Source organism: Bos taurus, chromosome X (genome assembly GCF_002263795.3).
Source record: "Bos taurus isolate L1 Dominette 01449 registration number 42190680 breed Hereford chromosome X, ARS-UCD2.0, whole genome shotgun sequence".
NCBI lineage: Eukaryota > Metazoa > Chordata > Mammalia > Artiodactyla > Bovidae > Bos > Bos taurus.
The window spans coordinates 86,804,210-86,826,606 of record NC_037357.1 but is presented as its reverse complement, the minus strand read 5'-3'; the positions used below and the strand labels follow the sequence as shown (position 1 = coordinate 86,826,606).

Genomic DNA, 22,397 nt, shown 5'->3' with positions numbered 1-22,397 from the left:
GTTCTATTTCCAGTTTTTTAAGGAATCTCCACACTGTTCTCCATAGTGGCTGTACTAGTTTGCATTCCCACCAACAGTGTAAGAGGGTTCCCTTTTCTCCACACCCTCTCAGAAATGAGGTCTTTTAGCTGTTTGAGGATATGAGCTGTCTGAAGGGTATGAAGCATCTGAGTTCTTTTGGGTGTGTATTCCATGCCATAAAACTCCTGTGTCACTTAGGGTATTCTCACACTTTTGGTGGTTTCTGTGTAAGGGTGTGATACCTATGACTAATAAGTGGTCTGTTAGAAAAAGGATCAGGTTTATGTCTCAAGTTGGAGTTGTCTTTGCCATTTGGTTTCCATGAAGTTTGTGAATCTGTTCGAGATCTGTTATCAAGGTAGGAGGTTTTTGAACAGTTTTTGTTTTGTTTTGTTTTGTTTTTGGTGTTCTGTGTCCAAGGTGTGAGATGTCTGAACTCTCTAGGTGAATTCACACTCTCTGGTGACTATGATTAAGCTGAAAGGACTTTCTGGGGGACCTATAACCCATAGTGTGAAATCTCTGGGATATTTTGGATCCTGGTCCCAACACAGGAGGTCTGTGAACTCATGGGCATTTGTGTTCATGGCCTGATGTCTCCATTTGTTTCCTGGCCTCTGTCCAAGGGTTCCAGTTCTCTGAGCTCTTTAGGGTCTGGGTCCCAGGATGTGAACTTTCTGCGACTTGGGGATGTATGTTCAGAGTATGAAATCTGTGTGTTTTTTCGGGGGGAGGTTCTGTGTCTCATGATGGGAATTATTAGCCATTTGGATATGTTTCCATGTGAAGTTAAGTGGGCCTTAGAAATCATCACTATGAACAAAGCTAGTGGAGGTGATGGAATTCCAGTGGAGCTATTTCAAATCCTGAAAGATGATGCTGTGAAAGTGCTGCACTCAATATGCCAGCAAATTTGGTAAACTCAGCAGTGGCCACAGGACTGGAAAAGGTCAGTTTTCATTCCAATCCCAAAGAAAAGCAATGCCAAAGAATGCTCAAATTACCGCACAATTGCACTCATTTCACACACTAGTAAAGTAATGCTCAAAATTCTCAAGCCAGGCTTCAGCAATATGTGAATCGTGAACTTCCAGATGTTCAAGCTGGTTTTAGAAAAGGCAGAGGAACCAGAGATCAAATTGCCAACATCCGCTGGATCATGGAAAATGTTAAGAGAGTTCCAGAAAAACATCTATTTCTTCTTTATTGACTATGCCAAAGCCTTTGACTGTGTGGATCACAATAAACTGTGGAAAATTCTGAAAGAGATGGGAACACTAGACCGCCTGACCTGCCTCTTGAGAAACCCATATGCAGGTCAGGAAGCAACAGTTAGCACTGGACATGGAACAACAGACTGGTTCCAAATAGGAAAAGGAGTTCGTCAAGGCTGTATATTGTCACCCTGCTTACTTAACTTATATGCAGAGTATATCATGAGAAACGCTGGGCTGGAAGAAGCACAAGCTGAAATCAAGATTTCTGGGAGAAATATCAATAACCTCAGATATGCAGATGACACCACCCTTATGGAAGAAAGTGAAGAGGAACTAAAAAGCCTCCTGATGAAAGTGAAAGTGGAGAGTGAAAAAGTTGGCTTAAAGCTCAACATTCAGAAAACGAAGATCATGGCATCCGGTCCCATCACTTCATGGGAAATAGATGGGGAAACAGTGGAAACAGTGTCAGACTTTATTTTTTGGGGCTCCAAAATGACTTCAGATGGTGACTGCAGCCATGAAATTAAAAGATGCTTACTCCTTGGAAGAAAAGTTATGACCAACCTAGATAGCAGATTGAAAAGCAGAGACATTACTTTGCCAACAAAGGTCCATCTAGTCAAGGCTATGGTTTTTCCAGTGGTCAGGCATGGATGTGAGAGTTGGACTGTGAAGAAAGCTGAGCACCGAAGAATTGACTCTTTTGAACTGTGGTGTTGAAGAAGACTCTTGAGAGTCCCTTGGATTACAAGGAGATCCAACCAGTCCATTCTGAAGGAGATCAGCCCTGGGATTTCTTTGGAAGGAATGATGCTAAAGCTGAAACTCCAGTACTTTGGCCACCTCATGTGAAGAGTTGACTCATTGGAAAAGACTCTGATGCTGGGAGGGATTGGGGGCAGGAGGAGAAGGGGACGACAGAGGATGAGATGGCTGGATGGCATCACTGACTCAATGGACGTGGGTCTCAGTGAACTCTGGGAGTTGGTGATGGACAGGGAGGCCTGGCGTGCTGCAATTCATGGGGTCGCAGAGTTAGACACGACTGAGCAACTGAACTGAACTGGATATGTTTCCAGGTGCGTGAAGAGTCTCTTCCGATGGACAATCACTGATAAGGGTATGATGTCTCTGACCTCTGTTCCATTTCTAAGGGGTGGAGTCTGTTAATCATCTGTGTAACTGTGTGTTATCACTGTTTGTCCATGGATTGGGGTTCCAGAGTGTGGGACCTCTGAACTGTTTGGGGTTTTGTGTCATGTCCTCTGAACTGTTTTGGAGAGCTGAATCTCAAGGAGATGAGATCGCTGAGGTACTTGTCACTGATGCCCCTGAGTGAATAGTTTGAGCCCTTAGGGGATTGTGCGTTCCTAGGGTGTAAATTGCCAGAGCTGTCTGGGGTATGTGTTCAGGTCTGAAGGTCTCTGACGTATTAGGATTCTTTGTGACAGGATGTGAGGTCTCTGCTTTGGATTTTCTCTGAACTTGTGAGGTCTGTGAGGTTGGTTAGGAGTAAGGGGTGGAGAGAGTGGACCCAGTCCAAAGCTTGAGGCCTCAGAATTGTTTACTGCTGTGCCCACAGTGTAAGATTGCTGAGATCTTTGGGACACTGTGTCTCAGGGTGTGAGGTCTCTGCAGTGTTTCTGAATCATTGTCCCAGCCTATGAAATCTCTGAGTTTCTTGGGAATCACTGTCCAAGGCCTCAGAATCTTCATGCTTGAATAGTGTGTTACCACAGAATGAGATTGTTGAGGTGTTCATAGTTCTTTTTCTTGCAGTGTAAGTTTTCTGAGCTGTTGGAATGTATTTTCTGCATTTGTGTGAGGATTTGTGCTTTGCAGAGGGATGTGGGTCCAGAGTTTAAAGTTTCTTAACTTTGTGGAAGTCTCTGTCAAAGATGTGGGAACTCATAACTCTTATGGGTCTAAATCTTACCACTTGAAATCTTTGGGCTATTTGGCAGATGTTTTCATGTGTGAGGTCTTTGATGCTTATGTGGGTCTCAGGTACAGGAATGAGGTTTTTTTTGTTAAAAAAAAATTATTGAAGTATAGGAGCCTTATCTTTAGCTCATGGGTTTCCTTGGTAGCTCAGTGGTAAAGAATCCATCTGCCAGTGCAGGAATGAGGGTTCAATCCTTGGGTCAGGATGATGCCCTGGAGAAGGAAATAGCCACCCACTCCAGTATTCTTTTCTGGGAAATCCCATGGGCAGGAGATCCTGGCAGGCTACAGCCCATGGAGTCAAAAACGTGTTGGACATCACTTAGGGACTAAAACAGTAACATCAACAAAACAACAAATAGTTGTTTTACAATGTTGTGTTAGTTTCTGCTGTACAAGAAAGTGAATCAGCTATATATATACATATATCCCCGCTTTTTTGGATTTCCTTCCCATTTGGGTCACCACAGAGCACTGAGTAGAGTTCCTTGTGCTATTCCATAGGTTCTCAAGAATAAGGCTTTTAATTTATTTCTGGGTTCTGTTTGCAGGGTCTGGGTCTCTGAGGTACTTTTGTGAGTGTGTCATGCCATGGTGTTACACCTTTAAGGTGTTTTGGGGTCTGTGTCCTGACGTGTGAGGTCTCTGAGCTGTTTAGGGTCTGTGTCCAGGGTCTCAGTTCCCAGAGCTGTTCCAGCCTTTGTGTTTCAGGGTGGGAGGTATCCAAGCTCTTTGGATTCTGTGCTCCATATGGTGATATCCTTGAGCCGTTTGGAATGTGAAATCTCTTTTCCTTTCATATATGTCAGTCCCAGGATGTGGTGTCTTTATCCTGTTAGAGATTACTTTCTTTCTTTTTTCAATTTAATTAATTTTTTTTTGGCCACTCTGCACAGCATATGGGATCTTAGTTCCCTGACCAGGGATGGAACTCTTGGCCCTGCATTGGAAGCATGGAGTCTTAACCACTGGATTGCCAGAGAAGTCCTCTTTTTAAAAAAATAATTCACTATATTAAAGTATAGTTGATTTACAATGTTTTGTTAATTTTTGCTGTACAGCAAAGTGAATCACTATATATTACTATATATAGTAATATATATATATGTGTGTGTGTGTGTGTGTGTGTGTGTGTGTGTGTGTGTGTGTGTATATATATATATATACTTTTTCATTCTCTTTTCCATTATGGTTTATCATAGGATATTGAATGTAGTTCCCTGTGCTGTACAGTAAGACCTTGTTGTTTATCCACTGTCTATATAATAGTTTGCATCTGCTAACCCTAAACTCCCAATTCATCCCTCCCCTACCCGCCTCCTCCTTGGTAACCACAAGTCTGATCTCTAGGTCTGTGAGTCTGTTTCTGTTTCATAGACAGGTTCATTTGTGTCATATTTTAGATTCCACATATAAGTGATATCATGTGGTATTTGTCTTTTTTTCTGACTTACTTCACTTAGTATGATAATCTCTAGGTCCATCTATGTTGCTGAAAATGGCATTATTTCATTCTTTTTAACAGCTGAATAATAATCCATTATATATATATATATATATATATATATATATATATCTCCATTCATCTGTCAATGGAGATTTAATGGTTGCCTCCATGTCTTCCATATCTTGGCTATTGTAAATAGTACTGCTATAAACAGAGATTAGGGCTGCATGTATTTCTTTTAATTAGAGTTTTCCCCAGATATATGCCAGGAGTGGGATTGCTGGATCATCTGATAACTATTTTTAGTTTTTGGAGGAATCGCCATATCATTTTTCTGTCGTGGCTGCACCAATTTACATTCCCACCAAGTGTGTAGGAGGGTAGGGATTACTTTCTTGATTATGATGTCCCTGCCCTATTTGGGGTCTGTTTCCAAAATTATTTATGGGAATGTGTCACAAAGTAGGACATCGCTATTCTCTTGGCAGGTCTCTATCCCAGAATGTGCAGCCTTGGAAATGTTTTAGAAGTCTGCGTCTAGTGTATAAAGTTTGTCAGGTGCTGGGTACCCACGTCTGGAGATCTGTGAGCGGTTTGGGATTCTTGGTTTTAATGCGCAAGTTGTTTGAGGTCATGTGCATCCTGAGTTATAGGATGTCAGATTTTTGAGTAAGCTGAGTTTTGTTTCCAGGCATGAGGTTTCTGATTGTTTTGGTGATCTCAGTTTCAGAGAGTGATGTGTCTATATTAGGGCCTACGTCCGAACAGTGAGGTCACTGAGTTGTACCAATGTCCCTTTTCCAAGGCATTTGTGTGTTTTGAGTGTCTGAGTTCTTGAGTATGAAGTCTCATAGGCTATTTGTGGTTTATTTCTATGAAATCTTCTGTTTTCATTTAACTTGTGTTGTAAGGTCTCTGAACTGTTTTCAGGTCTGCGTCCAAGGTATGAGGCCTCTGTGTTGTTTTGAACTTTGTGTCTTGTGTTTTGGGGTATCTGAGATATTTGGGGGCCTTTGTAACAGAGGGTTACATCTCTGTAGTGTTTTGAAACCTCTCTTCCAGGGTGTAGGGGGTATGAATATTTGGATGTCTGTGTTCCTGAGTATCAAGTCTCATTAGCTGTTTAGAGACCTGTTTCTGGAGTCACAGGTTACTGTACTATATTTATTTATTTGGTCATGCTGCATGGCATAAGGATCTTAGTTCCCCCACTAGGTATTGAACCTGTGCCCTCTGCAGTGGAAGTGTGGAGACTTAACCACTGGACCACTGGGTAAGTCCCCACTATTCTATTTTTTGGGACAAGACACCCTGTCTTGTCCCAGGGTGTGAGAGTCTCCTGAGTTGTTTGGGAACTTATGTGCAAGATGTCACCTTTTTGAGCTCCTTGGGGTCAATATCCTAGGGAGTGTGATCACTGAAGTGATTATGATTTGGGGCACAAGATTTGTGTCTGAGTTGTTTCTCTGAGTTGTATGGCTATAAGATCTTAGAACACTTTGCAGGGCCAGTGCTCATCTCATGTCTTTGAGCATTTTTTTTTTCACTTGCATTCCTACTTGCTTTTCCATTAACAGTATGTCTTGTAAATGGTCCCTCCAGCACCCTCATTCTGTTTGTGTCCAGGCCTCTGAATTGTTTTGTGGTCTATGTCAAGAGCCAGAGGTCTTTGCCTAGATTTTTAATGTAAATCTCAGTTGACAAGATCTCTGAGCTGTTGGGGGGTCTGTGTTTGTGGTATGAGGTATGTGAGCTATTTGGGGTTTGTGTCCCAGTGTGATGGGTCCCTGAGGCATTTTGGTGTCCCAGGGAGTAAAATCTCTAAGATGTTTGTAGGAGTCTGTGACCAAAGGATGAGATCTATGAACTGGTTATCTATGTCTCATCATGTGAGTTCTCCAAGTTCTTTTGTGCTATGTCCAATGATGTGACATTCCTGAGCCATGTGGGGTATGTTTCCAGTGTTGAGGTCTTATTTTGTCTCACAGCTGATACTCTGTGGTATTAAAGAGGAAAAGTTAAAATTTTACATAACCTCCTGCTCCTTCTGCCTCTGTAACTCAGCTTGCTCCTTGCAAAGTCTGGATCACGTAGGTCACATAGTCTCAGAAAGTGGGGACTTACAATACTAGGAACTGGAGCTTATCTCACTCACCCTTGTACTGCTCTTTGCAATCACCCAGTGCCTGCAAACCTGTAAACCCACTTAATCATGCCTGTCCATATATAAAAATTCTGTAACCCCTTTGTTCGGGGCTCAGAGTTTGGGCCCACTCAGTTTATTACTCAGGCGTAATAAACCTGAGTTCCCCAATTCTCCGAGTGTGGTGCGTGGTTTCTAGATTACTGGTTTCTGCAACAGTATGACATCAATTACCCTGCGCCCCAGTTTGTGTATCTCATATTCTTGTGCACACAAACCAGTGCATGTGTATTTCCTTAGAACACATATTTAGAAGTGGAACTGCTAGGTCAAAGGACTCAATTTATTCAACAACCCCCCACTCCCCTCCCCCCTTTGAGCACCTACTTTGTACAGGGCACAGTTTTAGGTGCTGTGGGGACACAGGGGAACTAGAAATCTATATACACCCTGGTAGTACTGACGTTCTAGTAGGAAGAGGTGTCTTTTTTTTTTTAATTTTTATAGATGCTGGCACATAAATTCACACTTCTACCAGTGGCATCAGGGGAACAAATGCCTTTTTATGGGCCAGGGATCTGCAGCAGGGGGTTGGATCCCTCAGCATGGCTCTCAACAAGATCATTAGGCTAGGATGCTCTATTGAGGGACATTTGAGAGGGAGATGGGGGATGGAATATGGGCAAGGGGAGGAAGATATGAAAGAGAGAGAGAGTCTGTAGTTATGTCAGCGTGAATCGAAGTGTGAATGATCCTTAGAGTATTGACATAAAAGAGCTCTTTTTAGGTCACACACACAAAAATCGTGAGGTTTGGGAATGAAGTTACTGACGAGACTCTGCACCTCTGGGACACTCCATCGCGCGACGCAGAGATGGAACAGTCCACTGTGGGAGGTACCACGGAGGTGGGTGGGTCGTGTACTTTGGAAGAAACCACTTCATGTCTGTGAACACGAAATATCCCGCGCGTGTATTGGCCCCTTCCCCAGGCTGAGAATAGCGATGCCCTGACCGACCTCGGCCCTGGGGGCCGGGGTAGGGTAAACTCCACCCTCAGCCACAGCCACGATCTTATGTTTGGTCCCGCTTGAGTTGGCTACCGCTTCTAAGCAACAGCGGGGTGGGTGGAGTGGGGTGGAAGGTCGTGGAGTGGTGATTGGATCCTAGATGAGGAGGGCGGGATCAAATCTTGCCCTGAGCTTTGATTGGCCGCCGCTAGGTTGCCTACAGAAGCTCTTCCAGGGTACTGAGGTTTTCTGGAATCACTTAAAGGCTACGAGCGCGGGGTCCACCGGCTCCGGGATGCCATTGGCTGCTGGATTGGCGCAGGCGCTATGGCTCCCGGGTCGGCGTTCGGAGTTGCTGAGGCAGGGCTTTGGCTACTGGACACTGTAGGTTCGAATCCCATCTAGGAACTTCAGTTTGCGCACCTGTAAAAGAAGCTGGTATTATTGGCTGGCACAGAATGTGTTGGGTAATCTTTTATATTCTCTTCTACCTGTGGTTTCTCTTTTTAGAACAATGCATATTGCATCCCATTATATTGATTTCAGGATCCACTCACCATTCACAACAGCAACTGAGAAAAATTCTTTTCCAGGGTTCCTGACATCACTGTATTAGGCTGCCTTTGTAGGTCTGAGTCCGGCAGAGAAGGTTCAAGGCGATCTCATGATCCTCCTCCAAGCCATCCCCTCCTCCCCCGGGAGAGGATGACTTGGACGTTTCCTACCCCTTCTGGACCAGGCCTGACTCGGGGCGTGTGGCAGTGTGTGTGTGTGTGTGTGTGTGTGTGTGTGTAGGAGTAGGGTGAGGGGCTGGGTCATAAATGACTAGAGAGAGATGCATGATTTCACGCTTTAGGACAGAAGGATGTGTGACAATTAAAGGAGAATTTTGAAGGGGAGAAAGAACTCAAAGGAGTAAACTTTGATGATGGGATTTTAAGCATCAAGCAGGGAAGGTGTTTGGCTGAGTGTAAGTGAGTAGGAGGAAAATGGTTTTTAAGTCAGTCGACTTATAATTATTACATGCTGTGTGCATTTTGGAGGACTGTGTTCAGAATGTGAAATCTCATTGTTTGGAATCTCAGTTCAAGGTATGATGTCTATGGCCCTACAGTGAAGTCTCTCAGCTGTTTTGAGGCTCTTGTCACAGGGGTTGTGGTTTTACAGACGTTTGTGGATCTCTGTCCCAGGGTATAAAGTCTCTAAGCTGTTTGAGGGTCTTTGTCCTTGGGTAAGTGGGGTTTTTTACCTTAAAGTCGAATTCCTTTTTTTTTTTTTGGCATTTCTTTGACTACTAGAGGGACATAATGTTGTTTTCTGAGCTTGTGGAACCATGTATTTAAGGTTTATAAATTCCGTTCTATGTCCTTTGATCTTTTTTCCTTTAAAAAGCTTATTTTAAAAATCATTTTAGACTTAGAGAAAAATTGCACAAATAGTGCAGAGTTCTTGTATACCCTTTGCCCAGCTTCCCCTAATGTAAAGCACTTACATAAAGATAATACAGTTTTAGAAGCAGGAAATGAATGATACTATTGTTCTTGAGCTGTTCGCCTATTTGGTGTGTGTTCAAAGTGTGAAATATCTGAGCATTTTGGACCCAGAGCTCTCTTAGGTTTCCTGTCCCATACTTGATGTCTCTGAGCATTTGGTTTCTGTTTCTAGATGCTAGGTTTTTCATCTTCTTGGTGGTCTCTGCCCCAGAGAATAATGTTTTTGACTTATTAGGGGTCTCTTGAAGGCACATCTTCTCTGAGCTGTTTAGGCTTCTGTATTCAGGGTGTGAGGTCTTTGAGCACTTTGAGGGTCTATGTACAAAGCTGTGTGTACTCTGCTACTTTTTATTGGTCTTTATCAGAGATTCTGAGGTTAGTAAGTACTTTTGGGTTCCATGTCTAGGGCAGGATTCTTCAACCTCAGCACTGTTGACAGTTTTTTTTTTTTATATTACTGAAATTTATTATGTAAATGAAAACTCAGACCATGAATCTTAAGATTATGATATTCTACATGAATTTCCCCCAAATCAAGAGTAAGTAGATATGTATAACATAGGGAACTTTACTCAATATTCTTTAATAACCTATATAAGAAAAGAATCTGAAAAAAGAATGAATATATGTATATGTATAACTGAATCACTTTCTTGTACACTTGAAACTAACACAACATTGTAAATCAACTATACTCCAATATAAAATAAAAGTTAAATTAAAAAATAAATACAATCTGTGAAAGGAAAAAACTGTGTTTTAAGCCAATGCGAGTAGATTTCTGTTATTCATAACAGAATTAAACCAACCATTAAGCTTAAAAATAATAAAAAATAAAGAGGAATACACAGAAAAAATAATAATTGGATAAATAATACATTTTAAATTGAAATATAATTGATCTATGACATGATGTTAATTCCAAGTGCATAGCAGTGATTTGATATTTCTATACATTACAAAATGATCACCACACACTATTGACATTTTGGATTGGAAAATCCTTTTTTTTTTTTTTTTTTTTTTTAATTTTTTTCACCCGGGAGAGCCGGAGTGACCCGTCCGGTTAGCTCGAGCCTCCAGCGTCTCCTGCCCCCGCCTCCGCCCGCTCTGGCTCCGGCTCCTGCCCCCGCCTCCGCGGGCTGGAAAATCCTTTATGGAAGGTGTTGTAAGATGTTGTATTCATTTGCTAGAGCTGCTGTAAAAAATAGCACCACATCAAGGGCAGGAACAGAGACACAGATGTAGAGAACCGATGTGTGGACATGGGAGTGAGGGGGAGTAGGATGAATTAGGAGAGTAGAATTGACATATATGCATTACTATGTGTAAAATAGCTAGCTAGTGGGAGCCTGCTGTATAATGCAGGGAGTTCAGCTCAGTCTTTGAGGACTTAGATGGGTGGGATGTGGGTGGGGTGGGAGGGAGGTCCAAGAGGAAGGGGATACATGTGTGTGTATATATATATATATATATACACACATATAGCTGATTCACTTCATTGTACAGCAGAAACTAACACAACATTGTAAAGCAACAATAAAAATTTAAAAATAGTATAAAAAACTCACTATCTCAAACAATTGACATTTATTTTCTCACAGTTCTGAAGGCTGGAAGTCTGAGATCAAGGTGTGAGTCCAGTTGGTTCTTTCTTGGGGATGAGAAGGAGAATTTGTTCCATGCCTCTTTCCTAGCTTCTGGTGGTTTGCTGGCAGTCTGACATTCCTTTGCTTTTGCTGCATCACCCCAATCTCTGCCTTCATCTCCACATGACATTCTCCCTGTGTGTGTCTGTGCCCAAATTTCTCTTTTTGTAAAGACACCAGTCATATTGCATTAGGGGATCACCCTACTGCAGTATGACCTTGTCTTATATTTGTAATGACCCTGTTTCCAAATAAGGTCACATTCTGAGGTCCTAGGGATTAGGACTTCAACATGTGAATTTTGAGGGATACAGCTCAACTCATAACAGATGTTTAGCATGAGACAGAAAAGAAAGGAGGGAGAAAGAGAGAGAAGGAGCAGTCCCCAACATCCAGAAGTTGTTCTGACACCCACAGGTAGGCTGTTATTCTCTTATTAGACATAAAAAAATCTCATAGAATACTAACCTCAGACAAGGTTATTCTGAGACCATGCCAAAATGAGACAAAGCCAAGCCATGTTATAATGTTGTCTAAGCATAGGCAAAAACAAGGTCACTGTGCCATCCACACGATAGCAAACATCCCTCTCTCTTGGTTAAAATCAGTCAGCCCTTCACATCAGGTGGTCAAAGTACTGGAGCATCAGCTTCAGCATCAGTCCTTCCAGTGAATATTCAGGGTTGATTTCCTTTAGGATTGACTGGTTTGATCTCTTTGTAGTCCAAGGGACTCAAGAGTCTTCTCTAGCATCACAGTTTGAAAGTATCAATTCTTTGGTGTTCAGCCTTCTTTATGATCCAACTCTCACATCTGTACAACTACTGGAAAAACCATAGCTTTATACGGACTATATGGAAGAGCTGACTCATTGGAAAAGGCCCTGATGCTGGGAAAGATTGAAGGCAAAAGGAGAAGGGGGTGACAGAGGATGAGATGGTTTGATACTACCACTGGCTCAGTGGACATGAATTTGAGCAAACTCCAGGAAATAGTAGAGGACAGAGGAGTCTGGCATGCTGCAGTCCATAAATTCACAAAGTTGGACATGACTAGGGACTGGACAACAATAACAACTTGGTTAAAATGAGTGACTGCTACTTTTATATCAATATCAGCATTATCCTTACTCTAGGCTGCCTTCCCCATAGATTTAAAGGCTTATTGAGATACCAAATAATAAATCTGCTCTCACTTTGTGACAGCATCCAATCTAGAGTGAGCCTGCAGTTCCTTAGACCCTTCCCAAAACCACTCAACTGAAGCCCAGATTCTATGATTTGTTCTCTCTAACACCCTCTTACCTAGATGTCCCACGGTTCCCCACGTTCTTCCTCACTGCAGTGAGTAATAAACCCAACTTGTTTAACTACAGGTATGTTCCTGGGGGTGAGGGGTCTTTGACTAAAGGGCAATGACAAGCAGCATCCTTGATCTCCACCCTCTAGATGCCAGTAGCACCTCCGCCCTCCCAGCTGTCCCTAGATGTTGTCACATGTGGTGGCTCAGACAGTAAAGAATCTGCCTGCAATGCTGGAGACCCATGTTTGATCCCTAGGTTGGGGAGATCCCCTGGCAAAGGAATTGCCTACCCACTCCAGTATTCTTGCCAGGAGAATCCCATGGATAGAAGAGCCTGGCGGGCTACAGTCCATGGGGTTGCAGATTCGGACATGACGGAGCAACTAACACTTTCACTTCACTTTCAGACCCTGTTTCAGAGTCTGGAACCCCTAAGTCCTGGCTGGATGGTAGGAGAGTCTAACTTTTTGAATCATCTTTCTAAACCTTGATTTACTAAAGTTTTAGAAGACTTAGCTCTGAGTCAATAGGACAATATACAGTCCACACACCTACACTCCCTTGACTTCTGAAAGCAGAATTCAGGGGTAGGGGGAGGAATGCAATCCAGGTAAATGCCATCTCTGGTCAGGGGCCAGTGTGGGTCTGAGATTATCTCAGTTGGAATGTAGGAGTAACATGAACATATTGTTTACTATAAATGTGTGTTGGATTCAAGAAAGAGTAAATACTCGCCAGAATTGTGTCTCCATCTCTACAAAATTCACAATTGTACTTCACTTGTTCTGTTGAGCACAGACATAATAGACTGTATACCATGAGGCAGGGGTACACAATGAGGAAAAAACATTGTTCCTCTTGTGAAAACTGTAAATCTGGTTATAAGACAGACAGGTTTGTGCATTTATGCAAGAGGTATGTTCTGAGCTCTGGAGAAAGGCTTTGGGAGAGGGTGCAGAGGCTTAAGGGGCTTCCCAGGTGGCGCTAGTGGTAAAGAACCCGCCTGCCAATGCAGGAAATGTAAGAGATGCGGGCTTGATCCCTGGGTGGGGAAGATCCCCTGGAGAAGGGTATGGCAACTCACTCCAGTGTTCTTGGCTGGAGAATCCCATGGACAGAGGAACCTGGTGGGCTACAGTCCACAGAGTTGCAAAGAGTTGAATACAACTGAAGTGACTTACCACACATGCACACAGGCTCAATGAGTCAAAGAAGCCTTAAGACAAATTTTTAAAAATAGTTTGAACTAAATAAAAATGAAACTAAAACTCCCTAATTTGTGGAATGCACCAAAGCAATGCTTACTTAGTTGTTGTTCAGTCACTAAGTTGTGTCCGACTCTGCAACCCCATGGACTGCAGCACACCAGGCTTCCCTGTCCTTCACTATCTCCTGGAGTTTGCTCAAGCTCATGTCTGTTGCTCAGACTTACATCCAGCCATCTCATCCTCTGTTGCCCCCTTCTTCTTCTGCCCTCTAGGGAAGTTTAAAAGGCATTTTGGCTTCTGCCTTGCTTTCTGGGATCTCTTGCTTTAGTGGAAGCCATCCACCATATTGTGAGGATACTCAAGCAGCCCCTTGGGGAGACACCTGTACCACATAACTGAAGTATCTCAGCCAAAAGCCAGCACTAATTCATTAGCCGGGTAAGTGATCCAACCTGCAAGTGGAGCTTCTGGCTTCACTCCAGCCTTCAGATGACTGCAGCCCAAGAGATCCAAAGCCAGAACTGTGCAGCCAAGCTTCTCCTGAGTTCCTGACTCCTCAAAACTGTGTGATATAATTAACATTTACCATTGTTTTAAGCCGCTAAATTTAGGGGAGATTTGTGGTGTTTCTGAGCTCTTTGAGAGTCTTGGTCCAGGGTTCCAGAGTCCTGAGTTTCTTGTAATCTGTATGCATATCTGCATGTTTTAAGCATTCTGTGCTTCACATCTTCAGATCTCTGATCTCTGGGTTCTCTCTCTCTCTGTTTTAGATGTCTGAACTAATTGAGGATCTAGGTCTAGAATTATGGGAGTTCTGGGATGTTTTTCTGTTCATGTCCAGAATGTGATCATAACTATTTGGGATTTGTGACCCCAGGGTATAATGTCTCTAAAATACCTTGTATTGGGGTCCAGGATTTGAACTTTCTGAGCCCTCTGGCAGTCTGTGTTCTGGGTGTGAGGACATTGAGGCCTTTAGGAATTTGTGTCTCAGATTTCACAGCCATGAACTCTTTGGAGGATGCGTACAGGTTTTGTTTGTTCTTTGAACTATAGGGATTTTTAGGGTCCAGAAAGATATATCACTGAGGTGACTAGAGTCTGCATCCAGAGTACTGGGTGACAGAATAGTTTGGGCCACCGAGTTCCTGGATATGAAGTTTCTGTGGTGTTTGAGAGTCTGTGTTCAGATATTAATATGACTGATTTTGAGGGCAGGGGGAATCTGTATCCTAGGGTTTCAGCCCCCTAAACTGTTTAAGGGTGTTGTAATGTTCCTTTGCTGTTGTTGGATGTATGTCCCAAATGTGTGGGATCCCTGACATGACTGTGGCTGAATGTTGCAGTATACAAGGTCTCTGTTCATAGGTGTATATACCAGGGTTTGAGGTATCTGAGCTCTTTGAGTGTGTGTCTGAGATCATGAGGGCTCTCTGATATGTTTGGGTGTTGTTTCCCAGGATGAGAGACTTCTGACTTGGTTGTGGGTGTATATTCCAGGATGTGAGTTGTCTGATCTGTTTGGGTGTGAATGTCCAGAGTGTGAGGTTTCTGCTCTGTTGTGGGTATACATCCAATGATATAAAGTTTTGATCTGCTTGTGGGTATATATCTCAGTGTATGAGTTCTCTGATCTGTTTGTCATTGTATGCTACAGAATTTGAGGTCTTTCTTCTTGGGTGTATGTCAAGAGTATGAAGTCCTTATCTATTTTGGGGGCTTATACCCTTGTTGGCTCAAGTAGTAAATAATCTGCTCACCAATGCAGGAGACACAAGAAGAGATTCAGGTTCGATCCCAGGGTCAGGAAGATCCCCTGGAGGAGGAAATGATAACCCGCTCCAGGATTTTTGCCTGGAGAATCCCATGGACAGGAGCCTAGCAGGCTACAGTGTATAGGGTCACAAAGAGTCAGACATGACTGAAGTGACTGAGCACGCACCCTTGGATATTAGAGCTCTGATCTCTTTGTAGGTGTTTGTGCCTATGTATGAGCTCTCTGATCTGTTTGTGGTATGTGTCCTAAGATATGAGGTCTCTGAACTCTTTGTGGATATATTGCCCTGGTTATTACACTTCCCAGATTTTTTGTTGTGGTTTTCTGAGAGTATAAGTACTCTGATCTGTTTGTTGGGTGTGTGTTGCATGATGTTAGAACTATTCTATCTGAGGGTGAATGTCCCAGAGTGTGAGGTCTCTGCTTAGTTTGTGAGTGTGGGTGTGAGGTCTCTAAAATGTTTGTGGGTGTGGTTCCCAAGATGTAAGTTCCTTGAAGTCTTTGTGGGTGTATGTCCCACAGTATGAAATCTGTCATCTATTTCTGGGTGTATGTCCCAAAATGAGGTCTCACTTCTCTGTCCTTGTATATGTCTCAGTGTATGAGGTCTCTCTTGACGGGTATATGTCAAGGATATGGGTGTATGTCAAACTCCCTGATATTTTTCTGTTTGTATACCCTGGGGAATGAGGTCTCTGATCTGTGGGGTTTTATTTTGGGGGGGTTGCATAATGTGAGTTTTCAAGTATGTTTGTGACTGCATGACTTATGATGTGGGTCCCTGATCTCTTTGGACATGTGTATCCTATGGTATAAAGTGTCTGAGCTCTTTGTTGGTGTATATCCCAAGTGTGAGGTCTCTGATATGTTGGGTGGTATATTTCCAAGAATGTAAGGTCTCTGATCTCTTTGTTGCTATATACCAGTATGTGAGTCTGTTTTCCTTGGTGTATGTCGAGGCTTGTTTGTGTGTATATTTCCTGGGTGATGAGGTCTCTGATCTGTTTCTGGGTGTATGTCACAGAGTTAGAAGTCCCTGATCTGTTTGTCCACAGAAGTCTCTGTATGTAAGGTCTCTGATCTTTTCATGACTATATCAAGAGTTTGAAGTCTTTCATCTCTTATGGTTATTATTCCAAGGTGTGATGTCTGTGTTGTGTTTGTGGCTTTCTGTCTTGGAATTTTAGGTATCTGGGTTGTTTCTGCAATATCCCAGGATGTGATGTCTGCTGTTTCATTGTGTGTGTAGGTCTCAGTTGTGAGGTCTTGATCTGTTTATGGGTATATTCATCAGAATGGGAGATCTGTGATATGTTTGTGGGTGTCTGTCCCAGCGCATGAGGTCACTCATTTGTTTGTGCACGTAGCTCCCAGGATCTGAGATCTTCATGTCACTATAATTACCAGTATGTGAGGTATCTTTCATGAGTGTATGCCAAGAATGTAAGTCCTCTGATATGTTTGTGAGTTGAATAAACCTAGTTGTAAGGTTTCTTTCTGTCCGTGGGTTAGGTCTCAGTGTGTGAGGCCCATGAGGTCTTTTGGGGTGTAGGTCCCAAGGTGTGAGGTCTCTTATCGGTTTGGGGGATTATTTAATGGTTTAAGACTTTTTTAGGGTTATGATCCTTTTTGTCATTGTATGTTTAAGGGTGTGAGATCTGTGACTGTTTGTCATTGTATGTTCCAATATGTGAGGTCTCTCACATGGGTGTATGTGAGAAAAATATAGTCTTTGATCTATTTGTGGTAGTATGTCCCTTGATGTTGTTGACGTCCCTTGATGTTCTCCTCTATTCCTTTCTCCAGAGAGAGAGGTAAGTTCTCTCATCTGAGCAACAGTATATGGCCTGTGATATGAGGCCTCAAATTTATTTGTTGGTATAGTCCCAGGATATGCGCTCTCTCCTCTATTTTGAGTGATGTATTCCAATTTGAGAGGACTCTGCTTTGCTTCTGGATGTTTTTCCCAGTATATGGGGTCTCTGATCTGTTTGTGGTGGATACTGCAGGATTTGAGTTCTTTGGTATATTATGTTTGTATGTCTCAGGTTGTGAGGTTCCTAGTCTCTCTGTGGGTGAACATCACAGAAGGGGTTGTCTGATCTGTGTTTGTCAAGGGTGTAATGCATGATCTGATTGTGCATTTATGTCCCAGGATGTAAGGACCACAGCTGTTTGCAGGCATTTGTCCCAGGATGTGAGGTTTCTGATCTGTTGGGGTATGTTTGTCCAGGGGTGAGATTTCTAATCTGTTTTAGGGTACATATTCCAGGATGTAAGGTCTCTGATCTCATTGTGGGTATAATTCCCAGGATTTGATTGAATGATTCTCTGATCATTTGTGACTTTCTCTACCTTTTAATAGGTGTACATCCCAGGCTGTCAGTTCTCTGATCTTCTAGGAGGATTATTTTCCAAGATTTAAAATTTCTTTCTTTCTTTTTGGCTGTGCTGGGTCTTCGTTGCTGCATGCAGGCTTTTCTCTAATTGTGGCAAGCAGGGAGGGGGGCTACTCTCTAGTTGCAGTGCACAAATTTTTCATTGTGGTGGCTTCCCTTGTTATGGAGCACAGGCTCTAGGGCACTCAGGCTTCAGTAGTTGCGGCTCCCAGGCTCTAGAACACAGGCTTCATAGTTGTGGCTCATGGGCTTATTTGTTCCATGGCATGTGGGATCTTCCCAGATCAGGGATCGAACTCATGTCTCCTGCATTGGCAAATGGATTCTTCACCACTGAACCACCAGGGAAGCCCAGGATTTGAGATTTCTATTTTGTTTGTGGGTACATATGAAGTTTTAGATCTCTTAGGGTGTGTATGACTAGAGAATGGAAGGCTTGTGACCTCTCTGTGGGTGTGTTTCATGGTATGAGGTCTATTCTCTGTTCATTCCTATGTTTCAATGTGTGATGTCTGCTCTTGAATTTTGTCAAGGATGCAAGTGCTCTAATCTGTTTGTTTTATATTCCAGGACTTGAAGACTCTGATCTGCTTGGTGGTGAATATCCCAGAGTGAGGTGTCTGAGCTCTTTGTATGTATATGTCCCAGGGAGGGAGGGTCATGACGGGTTTGTGGGTGTATATTGTGAGGTTTCAGATCTGTTTAGAAGTGAATTCCAGCAGGTGATGTATCTGAACTCATTTTGAGTGTATGTGCCAGGCTTTGAGAGCTCTCACATGTTTTTCAGTATATGTGCTAGTGTGAGAATGCTAATCTGTTTCTGGGTGTACTACCCTACATGTGAGGTCTCTGAACTCTTTGTAGGCTTATGTTGCAGGATTTTAGGTCTATGATTTCTTTATGGCTATATTTTCCAGGTTTTTAGGTCCCTGATCCGTTTGTGGGTATATGAATCACATATGAGTTCCCTGATTAGTTTGTGGGTATGTGTCTCCCAGGACATCATGTCTCGACTGATCTATGCATGTACATCTCTGTTCAGCTGAATACTGGCCTTCAATAATATCCCCGTCTCAGTCCCTAGTGAAAGTGTTAGTCATTGAGTCATGTCTGACTCTGCAACCCCAGGCTCCTCTGTCCATGGGATTCTTTAGGCAAGAATACTGGAGTGGGTTGCCATTTCCTTCTCCAGGGGATCTTCCTGACCCAGGGATCGAACCTGGGTCTCCTGCACTGCAGGCAGATTCTTTACCATCTGAGCCACCTGGGAAGCCTGTGACTATGTTAACTTTCTGGCAGAAGGGACTTTGCAGATTTGATTAAGTTAATCACCAGGAGGCTGGGAGTTTATCCTGGATTATCCATGTGGGCCCAGTGTAGTCACTAAGGTCCTTACGTGTGGGAGGCACGATGGTGAGAGTCAGAAATGACACTGTGACAATGCAGGCTGTCTAAGAAGGTGATGTAATGATGGAAGCAGAGTTGGAGAAGGAGATTTGACAGCTGAAACAGAGAGAAGAGAGATCAGAGAGACATTTGAAGATGAAACGCTGCTGGCTTTGAAGATGGAGGAAGGGACCATGAACCAAGGACTGCAGACAGCCTCTAAAACTGGAAAATGAAAGGAAGTGCATTTTCCTGGAGCTTCCTGGAGGGAAGTAGCTCTGCTGACAACTTGACTTTATCTCTGTAAGACTCAATTTTAGGTCTCTGACCTATAGAAGTGTAAGATAATAAATTAGTGTTGTTTTACAATACCAAGATTTTAGTGATTTGTTATAGGAAATGAAGAGTGTCCTGGGTTGTGATGTCTGTATCTGATTGTCAGTGCCCATCCCAGGATGAGAACTCCATTATCTGTTGGTGAATGTGTGTCAGACGGTGTGAGGGTGTGCCCCCCGATTTTTGGTCTCTGAGCTGCTTGTTCCTGTATGTCTCAGAATGTGAGGTCTCCAATCTGTTTGTATGTTTGTGTCCTAGGATATGAGGTCTTTGAGCTGATTCAGGATGTGTGTCCAGTATTTGAGGTCTATTTTTGGGGGGGTGGGGGTCGTGCCACTTGTGGGATCTTAGTTCCCTGACCAGGGATTGAACCTGGGCTTACAGCAGTGAAAGCACAAAACCTATAACCATTGGACCGTCAGGGAATGCCCATAGTATATGAGCTCTTTAATAAGGTATCTGGGGTTTGCATTCCAGGTTATTAGGTCTCTGGTGTGTTTCAGAGGTATTTCTGATGTTAATGAACTTTCTGCTTTTCTCAGTGATATATCTACCATAATATGAAGTCTCGAACCTATTTTGTTATGAATATCTAGAGTGCGAGGTTTCAAAGAGCTCACTGTGAGTTTATGTCCCTTGGCCTGAATCCTCTGATCTCTTGTGAGTACCTATGCTTGGCTTTGAGCTCTCTGATCTCTTTGTGGGTATATGTCACAAGATATTCGTTCTGTCATCTGTTTCTGGATCTTTTTCATAGTATGTCTTATCTCTGATGTTCTTGTGAATATCTGTTGCAGGATTTGAGATCTCTGATCTAGTTGTGGTTGTATATGGTCTCTGAAGTGTTCTGGAGTATGTCCCATGATGTGAGTCCTCTGATCTGTTTGTTGGTATATTTCTCAGAGTATGAGGTCTCTGGTCTCTTTGAAAGTATAGATTGCAGGGTTTGAGGTCTGTGGTCTCTTTGTGGTTACGTGTCCAGGTTGTGAGGTCTCTAATCTGTTTGTTGAGGTGTTCCCCAGGGTGTGAACTCTCTGATCTCTGTGTGTGTTGGGTGGGGGGAGCAGTACATGTCTAATGGTATAAAGATTCAGATCTGTTTTCTGGTAAGTGAACTGGGTTGAAAGGACTCTGATGTGTTTGAGGGTGTTTTCCCAGGACGTGAGTTCTTTGATCTGTTTCTGGACACAGATCTTAGGACGTGTGGTCTCAGAGCCCTTTGTGGATGTACATCCCAGGTGTGAGTTCCCTGAGCTGTTGGAGGGTGTATATCCCAGGGTGTTAGATATTGATACTTTTGGTGTTATTTGCAAGCATATGAGATTTCTGATTTGATGCTTTTGAACTGTGGTGTTGGAGAAGACTCTTGAGAGTCCCTTAGACTGCAAGGAGATCCAACCAGTCCATCCTAAAGGAAATCAGTCCTGAGTGTTCATTGGAGGACTGATGTTGAAGCTGAAACTCCAATACTTTGGCCACCTGATGTGAAGAGCTGACTCATTTGAAAAGACCCTGATGCTGGGAAAGATTGAAGGCAAGAGGAGAAGGGGGTGACAGAGGATGAGGTGGTTGGATGGCATTACCGACTCAATGGAGATGAGTTTGAGTAAACTCTGGGAGTTGGTGATGGACAGGGAGGCATGGCATGCTACAGTCCATGGGGTTGCAAAGTCAGACATGACTGAGTGACTGAACTGAACTGATGCTAAAACATATGATGGGATGAGAGGTGTATTATATGTTAAAGTGTGTATATCCAAGGTATGAGGTTTCTGAGTTCCTTTTGAGTGTGTATCTCAGAGTTGAGGTCTCTGATCTGTTTGCAGGTATGTGTCCCAGGATTTGAGCTCTCTCATCTCTTTGTGGATGTATGTGCCAAGATGTAAAGTATCTTTAATCACTCTGGGAGTATGTTCCAGGAAATGAGCTCTCTGACATATTGTGGGTTCTTATTGTTGGGTTTGAGGTCTCCAAACCATTTCTGATAGTATTTCTCAGACGAGGTCTTTGATCCATTTGTATGTGTATCATGGTAACTGAAGTTTTTTTCCTAGTCTCCTGCTTATTAGGCAAGGGTATGAGGTCTGTTTGAGTGGGAATATGTGTCCCCAATTTGTGAGGTTCCAGACCTATTCCATACACCTGTTTGTGGGTGTATGTCCCACGATGTACATCTCTCTGCTCTCTTTAGATGTCTGTCTGAGGGTCGGAGGTCTCTGATCCCTCTCTAGATGTGTGACTCTGGATGAGGGATGTGAACTATTTCTGGTGTATGCCCCAGGATTTTAGGTCTCTGAGCTTTTTGTAGGTGTGTGTTTTGTGATATGACGTCTCTAATTTTGAATGTCTGTCTCTGCTCTGCTGACTTAAAGCCTTCTCAGTTCAGTTATGTCGCTCAGTCGTGTCTGACTCTTTGTGACCCCATGAATCACAGCACACCAGGCCTCCCTGTCCATCACCAACTCCTGGAGTTCACTCAGATTCACGTCCATTGAGTCAGTGATGCCTTCCAGCCATCTCATCCTCTGTCGTCCCCTTCTCCTCCTGCCCCCAATCCCTCCCAGCGTCAGAGTCTTTTCCAATGAGTCAACTCTTTGCATGAGGTGGCCAAAGTACTGGAGTTTCAGCTTTAGCATCATTCCTTCCAAAGAAATCCCAGGGCTGATCTCCTTCAGAATGGACTGGTTGGATCTCTTTGCAGTCCAAGGGACTCTCAAGAGTCTTCTCCAACACCACAGTTCAAAAGCATCAATTCTTCGGCGCTCAGCTTTCTTCACAGTCCAACTCTCACATCCATACATGACCACTGGAAAAACCATAGCCTTGACTAGACAGACCTTTGTTGGCAAAGTAATGTCTCTGCTTTTCAATATGCTATCCTTGTCCAATGTCCTCAACCTTGAAAACTATGAAAATGTGACCTCACATGTTAAAAGGTACTTGGCAGATACGATTAAGTTAAGCATTTGCTTTTTAAAATGTATTTTTAATTGAAGTATAGTTGATTTACAATGTTGTGTTAATTCCTGCTGTACAGCACAGTGGCTCCGTTACACACATATA

General features: G+C 43.1%; 1 long non-coding RNA gene across 1 annotated transcript; it reads left to right on the top strand.

Annotated features, from left to right (window-relative positions):
* The first annotated feature begins 7,151 nt into the window (after positions 1-7,151).
* Positions 7,152-19,373, top strand: LOC104968671 (uncharacterized). Its single transcript, XR_003033481.2, has 3 exons — positions 7,152-8,251; positions 18,183-18,243; positions 19,059-19,373. It is a non-coding gene; the product is annotated as an uncharacterized lncRNA (long non-coding RNA).
* The last annotated feature ends 3,024 nt before the right edge of the window (positions 19,374-22,397 follow it).